Source organism: Palaemon carinicauda, chromosome 19 (genome assembly GCF_036898095.1).
Source record: "Palaemon carinicauda isolate YSFRI2023 chromosome 19, ASM3689809v2, whole genome shotgun sequence".
NCBI lineage: Eukaryota > Metazoa > Arthropoda > Malacostraca > Decapoda > Palaemonidae > Palaemon > Palaemon carinicauda.
In genome coordinates this window covers 74,127,929-74,135,336 of record NC_090743.1, presented here as the reverse complement: position 1 = coordinate 74,135,336, position 7,408 = coordinate 74,127,929, and positions in this window count along the sequence as shown.

Below are 7,408 nucleotides of genomic sequence, written 5' to 3'. Positions count from 1 at the left end.
AAAACTACGTTTTCTTTTAAATATGCACGAACATGATTCAACAACATCGGAATGTTTGCATGATTTATTAATACCAACCATGTTGGAATAAAACTACCGCAGATACAATTCCGTAAATGTTTAGTTCACAAGAAAAATAAAAACAAAAGACAACATATTAATAACTTACGATATATAGACCGCCTTAATGGAGGTAATATAATATAAAACTATATTTCTGATAGCGAGTGGTCTCAATGTTATATTAAGTGTACAATATTTCATTGATTATGAATTAAATGACATCTTTACTTAGCATTTTGCTCAATCTATACTTTTTCATTTCACTTCATTTGTATATTATGTAATCTTCCCTTCTTCCCCATCCCGTGCAAGAGACACTGGAGGGGTTACTTTCCTCTGCGTATGTAGTAGTAGGTTGGCCAAGTCAGCAGCCACCCGATGAAATACTACCGCTAGAGAATTAATGGGTCCATTGACTGGCCAGATAGTAATACAGTGGACCCCTCTCTCGTTACGCCTCATTTTTCCTTTGCTTACACACACACACACACCGAATAGTCTGGTCTATTCTTTTCAAGTTTCCCTTCTTTCCTCATGCACCTGGCTGAAAACCCCTCACTAACCGAAAAAACTCTTCTTCACTCAACTCAGGGATTAACTATTGCAATGTAATTATTCAGTACTAGATATTTTCCACTTGGCAAGGGTAGAAGAGAGACTCTTCAGCTATGGTGAGCAGCTCTTCTAGGAGAAGTACACTCCAAAACAAGCCATTATTCTATAGTCTTGGATAGTGCAGTGCCACAGTCTTTGTACAATATGCAGCAAAACTGGTGACACTTTTATTTTTGCTTCGAACAAGTGTTGTTCTTAAGTTGCTTGCCACTTAGTATTAAATCTTATATTCCACTTTGTAAACATGTGTATGTATGAGACAACGTTTGTCACTTGTTAGGGATAATTTTATCATTGAATAATGTTAGATCGTTGAAAAGACATTTCATGCTGAAATGATACCTCAGAACAAACATTAAATATGTTACTGTAGCAAGAATCCCTTTGTCAACGTGACTCCACGAGAGTGTCTGAATAGAAGGATTCAACCTGGGAAGGAGGGCATTGGGATGGAGAACAGTTTCAGCAGAGCGCTATAGTCTAATAAAAACAATTTATGCATTTGGGGTATGATTTAAAAGTTATCACTCATTTTTTGCTTATGTCATTTTGTGTATAACGATAGGATCGTGATTTCAAAACTTGCAATAAATTGTTACAAGTCATAGTTTAGACTATAGTCAACGCTACTTATGTAATTCTAGTCTCCCAATGGGCATTTGTCGGTTTGATGAAAAAATAATAGACAAATAAATAAGCGAGGTGATGGGTTATCTTCGCTATTAGAAATGCCATTAATTCTACCTTTCTATTATTTTACTTTTACTTTACGAATGGAAGACTATAATTACTTCCAATAATAATAATAATAATAATAATAATAATAATAATAATAATAATAATAATCATAATAATAATAATAATGGTAGTGATGATGATAGGATGGCTCTGGAGTCTAAGCCTATGCTAGGTAGTAGGTTAGCCAGGGCACCAGCCGCCCGTTGAGATACTGCCGCTTGAGAGTTATGGGGTCCTTTGACTGGCCAGACAGTACTACATTGGATCCTTCTCTCTGGTTACGGTTCTTTCCCTTGGCCTACAGATACACTGAATAGTCTGGCCTATTCTATACAGATTCTCCTCTGTCCTAATACACCTGACAACACTGACATTACCAAACAATTCTTCTTCACCCAAAGGGTTAACTACTGCACTGTAATTGTTCAGTGGCTACTTTCCTCTTGGTAAGGGTAGAAGAGACCCTTTAGCTATGGTAAGCAGTTCTTCTAGGAGAAGGACACTCCAAAATCAAACCATTGTTCTCTAGTTTTGGGTAGTGCCATAGCCTCTGTACCATGGTCTTCCACTGCCTTTGGTTAGAGTTCTCTTGCTTGAGGGTACACTCGGGCACACTATTCTATCTAGTTTCTCTTCCTCTTATTTCGTTAAAATTTTTATAGTTAATACAGGAAATATTTATTTTAATGTTGTTATTATTCTTAAGATATCTTATTTTTCCTTGTTTCCTTTCTTCACTGGGCTATTTTCCCTGTTGGAGCCCCTGGGCTTATAGCATCCTGCTTTTCCTACTAGGGTTGCAGCTTAGCATTTAATAATAATAATAATAATAATAATAATAATAATGTTGTCTTTATAACTCTTCGTCGTCTGCGGTTGTGCAACAGCGGGGTCTCTAACTCCTAGGGTGGCTTTTCCTTTTTTTTTCTTTTATTGTATTGTTTAGCCATCTATAAACAGTTGTTTTGTTGATGTTAACGATTGGTTATATCTGTTTTTTTTTTATAGAGAATCTGGTGAAATGAGCTTAACTAGAGTTACAGTAATCCAGTTGCTGTTGGGTAGCTCTATCCATATTTGACGTATGACTTGCCCGTTGATGTCCAGTTATTAGACTCCGCCCACAACTATGGTGCTAAAAAGTCACTCATCAAGTATTCATTTTTTTCATTTTTATCATAATTAAAGAATAATGGGTTAATTTTTCAACAATGATCTAGCTGATATTTTGATAAAAAATATAGCATCAATCCTTTGAAAACTATCATTGAGCGAAGTTTTCAAAATGCTTCATCCCGGGAACCTAGTCTCATTAGAAATGTGATGAATGTGAGAGTTGTCAGTTAGTGACTTTAGAACGAAAATCACTGAATTCAGGTATCACCAGTTTTGCTGTATACTGTACAGTGTACAGAAAAACTCGTGATATCTGAATTCAGTGTGAAAATCACTAACTGGTAACTTTTATTTTCTTCACATTTCTAATAAGACTAGATTCTCGGGAAGAAGCATTCTGAAACTCACTCAATAAAAGGTATAGTTCATTAAGTATAATTTTATAGAATTAATGCTATATTTTCAATCAAAATATCAACTAGATCATTATGGAAAAATTAACCCAATGATATCTAATTATGATAAAAATAGAAAAAAATACTTAATGAGTATGACTTTTTAGCTATCATAGTAATATATTTAATGTAAAGAGCCCTAACTAAATTTTGCTTTATACACAAGATGACATAAGCAAAATTATATAACTTTGAATCTCAAATGCATAAACTGTTACCATTAGAGTATAGGGCTAAGCTTCAATTTTTTTCTGTCTTGACACCCTTTTTCCTATTCTCCCTCTATCCAGATGGATAGTTATTATTATCATTATTACTTGCTAAGCTACAACCCTAGTTGGAAAAGCAGGATGCTATAAGCCCATGGTCTCCAACAGGGAAAATAGCCCAGTGAGGAAAGGAAATGAGGAAAAAATAAAATATTTTAAGAACAGTAACATTAAAATAAATATTTTTGAATAAAGGCCGATTCAGACGACCTGTTTTCTTTCCGACAGGCAAGCTGGTGGCTAAATGGCGTCAAATGTTGTACATTCACACAAGACATTCCCTGTCCGTTTACCCGCGTGCAGTTTTCATTGTTTACTTTGATTCTGTCACATGAGCATCATGGGAGATAATTCTTTCAGTACTAGAAATTTGGCAGTACTTGCTCTTTTACTAGAAGAGGAGTGTGGAATACCAAACACAGTTGCTGGAACGTTGGCTTTATTCGGCTTAAAGTTGTGGCAAGGTGTTGGCCAAGCCAGTACAGTGTTAGAGACTCAATGTTGCCAAGCAAGCATACAAACACCAGCAGTCACAGTTACCAATTCACACGACATTCATCCCCACTGAGAAGAAGAATATACAGTACAGTACACATTTGCATCATAATCATATCAAAACATTAATTCACTCAGACTTCACACCAACTGCAGTTATTCTTACATTGCATTTGCATTACAAAGCTCACCTTATTGGCACTACAAATTTCATATTCACATTACAAAACTCATGAGTACTTATTTTATTCGATAACTGGGCTCATCTCACTTACATAAAAAACACATTGGTAACAATTGGCCTTATAACTACTAATTCATAATGAACACATTGACATAAGGACACTTACCACCCATACTACTCCCACTCATCTAGGACAAAATCTGAGAGATAGCCAGGAGGGCGCCTAGTGCGACTTGTGCGTTGAGGCGCCTCTGAGGGTGGCGTTTCTGCAGGTGTTCCTTTCGACGCTGCCTTTCCTGGGATGGGCGGTTCTGTGGTTTGTTGCGGTTCAGTTGCAGGCTCCCTCCCCTGGACTTGTTCTGTATCCACTCGACTTCTTTCCGTTCTCTGGCTGGGGTCTCCAGGTGGGAGGGGGGTTCCTTGATTGATGGGAGTCTTACTATTCTCTCGCATGTCGAAGATGTGACGGCTTCCTTTATCGTGACAGGTGTTTGGACTGAATACTTTAGCTGCAGGAGCCAGGTGACGAGTCGACATAGTGGATTCCTTGCCGTCTTGGTGTGCAACACGAACCCATTGTGAGTTGACACGAAGAGTCTAACTTCCTCGACCTCAGGTTCGTACTTGGATTTCCTAACAGTTTTCTTTAGATGAGCTTGCTCATTTTCTGTCATCCACGATGGAGCCGCCTCCCCGTATGTTGCTTTCCTGGGGTGCAGTAACATGCGCTCATGCGGTGTTTGGTTTGTAGCGACGCACAGAAGGGACCTCATGCTGTGTAATGCTTGATCCAGGACAGCCTCCCACATTTCTATAGGGAGGGAGAGAGAAACGAGAGCTAACCTTACGGTGCGCCATAAAGTTCCATTGGCTCTCTCGATCTGGCCATTGCAACGGGGGTTATACGCAGACGAGTAGCTTGTAGCCACTCCACGGTCATGAAGGAACTTTTGGTACTCTGATGACACGAAAGCAGGTCCCCTGTCTGAATGAATGTACTCGGGCAGGCCCCAAACTGAAAAGAGAGTAGACAAACATTTAATGGTGGTACTTGCTGAGGTGTGTTCTGTTGCAAAGGCGAACGGAAATCTGCTGTACGCGTCGATTATGTTGAGAATGTATCTGTTATTTGTGGTGGACGGCATCGGACCTTTGAAGTCAATAGCCAGACGCTCGAATGGCCTGGTAGCTTTTATCAATGTTCCTGTTTCTTTGGAGAACTTAGGTTCGATCTTAGCACAGGTTTGACATTTACGTATGACAGTCTGAGCTTCTTCAATGGTAAAGGGTAAGTTTCTCTGTCCTATGATGTGGGTCATCCTTCTGATTCCTGGATGACACAGGTGCTCGTGATGCTGAGTCAGCTCGTCTCCTTGAGAATAGATAAGTGAAGCCACACATCCCGAGGCACGAGAGAGAGCGTCTGCTACTTGGTTCTTCGATCCAGGTCTGTATGTGATGTCGAAGTTAAAACAACTCAGTTCCAGCCTCCACCGCATTATTTTTTCATTCTTGATTTTGCCATGGTTCTTGGCGTCAAACATGAAACGCACCGATTGCTGATCAGTTGTGAGTCTAAATTTACGTCCTAACAGAAAGTGTCGCCATTTCTTGATAGCCTCTATGATAGCTCATGCTTCGCATTCCACTGCCGATTGTCGTTTCTCTGATTCTGAGAGCGAGCGAGAAGAGAAGGCCACCGGTTTTCCTTCTTGTGTCAATGAGGCTGCAACGGTGTCAGCAGAGGCGTCTGTTTCGACTACAAAGACTGCTTCGTCATCTATAGCAGCAAGTGAAGCTCAAGATATTTCATTCTTTTGTTCTTCGAGTGCTTGTTCTGCGGATTTGGCCATCGGGAAAGTTTTCACTTCGACTAAAGGTAGAATTTTCTGGGAGAAGTTCGGTACCCACTTCGCATAGTGGGATAAAAGTCCTAACGTTCTTTTGAGACTAGGGGTACTGTCCGGAGGGTTAATCTCCAGCAACGGACGCATTCTCTCCGGGTCAGGTAGGACTTGGTGATCATTCACTACATGGCCCAAAATTGAGATTGATAGTTGAGCATAAACACTTTTCTTGTCATATATGGAAAGTCCATACTTCAATGCAGTTTCTTGAAAGCGTTTCAGATTTCTATCTTGTTCTTCACGTATGTGACCGCAGACCGTGATATCATCTATGTAAGCGAACGTACCCTCTAGTTGTTCCTTTCCAATAATTTTGTCGAGAACTTGCTGAAAGCAGGTAGTCCCGTTGGTTACTCCAAAAGGCAAACGCATGAATTCGAACAGCCTTTCATTCGCTTTGAACGCCGTGAATTTCCGATCAGCCATGTTCAATGGCATTTGATGATATGCTGCCTTCAAGTCTATGGAGCTAAAGTAGCGGTAAGTAGAAATTTTCTCAATCATCTCGGTGATCCCTGGAACAGGATTAGCAATTAGGTTGGTGAATCTGTTTATGGTTTGAGAGTAATCTATGACCAATCTTTTCTTACCACACTGATCGACGACTACCACTTGAGCTCTCTACGAACTGCGACTCAGTGTGATGATGCCCTCCTTTAGCAGCCTTTTTACTTCTTTCTTGATGAACTCTGAGTCCTCTTTGGAATACCATCTGGATTTCACCTGTGTTGGGTGACAGTCGACTGTCAGATTGTCAAAGATGGCTGGCGGTTCAATTTGAGCCGCCATTAGAGCACAAAGTGACTGGATGCTTAGCTCCAAAGGCGGTAGCGTCCCACGAAAGTCTACGCTGACTTGCTCGTGTAACTGTAGGAAGTCATGTCCCAAAATGACTGGAGCCACGCAATCATCCATCAAGTGCAGACAGAACTCGGGGTATACTCTTCCACTTACGGTTAAACTGTAATTGCAACACTTGTTAAGTTTCATTGTCTGTTTGGCATTAGCCATGGTTATGCTGCAGGCTGAAGAACGAGTCACTGAGTTCATAGCCTTAGCTACTTTGGCATCTATAAAGCTTTTAAATGCTCCAGTGTCGACCAGCCCGTCCAGGGCCTCGCCTCCATTCAGTTCTACAGGTAGGACAGTTCTGTAAATACTTCGTAGTGCAGGAGAAGCTGAGATTCCAACAAAAAAGGAAAAGGATATAGGTACATCAGTCATTAAAGAAAAGAAAGAGTGAAAGGGAGTTTTGGACACTGTAAAGAATTTGGAGACGAAGTGAAATTTTATCAATAGGCTATGTCAAAAGCAAAGTTTATCAGTTTTCTACAAAAGATTGAAATGGACCTGCCATGTCAAACAACTCTCATACCCTCGCACAAGTTCAATTAACTTCACATCTATGGTGTCAACAATGAATTAACTGTGCTCTAGGACTCTATGAGGAAAATTTAAGGTTGCAGGCCACGAAACGAATGGATAAGATACGGTTCCTCGTTCACACAAACCATCATCCATCCTTTGGTTGGGTGACTCGGACGGCTGACGACCAAGGGCCGCCGT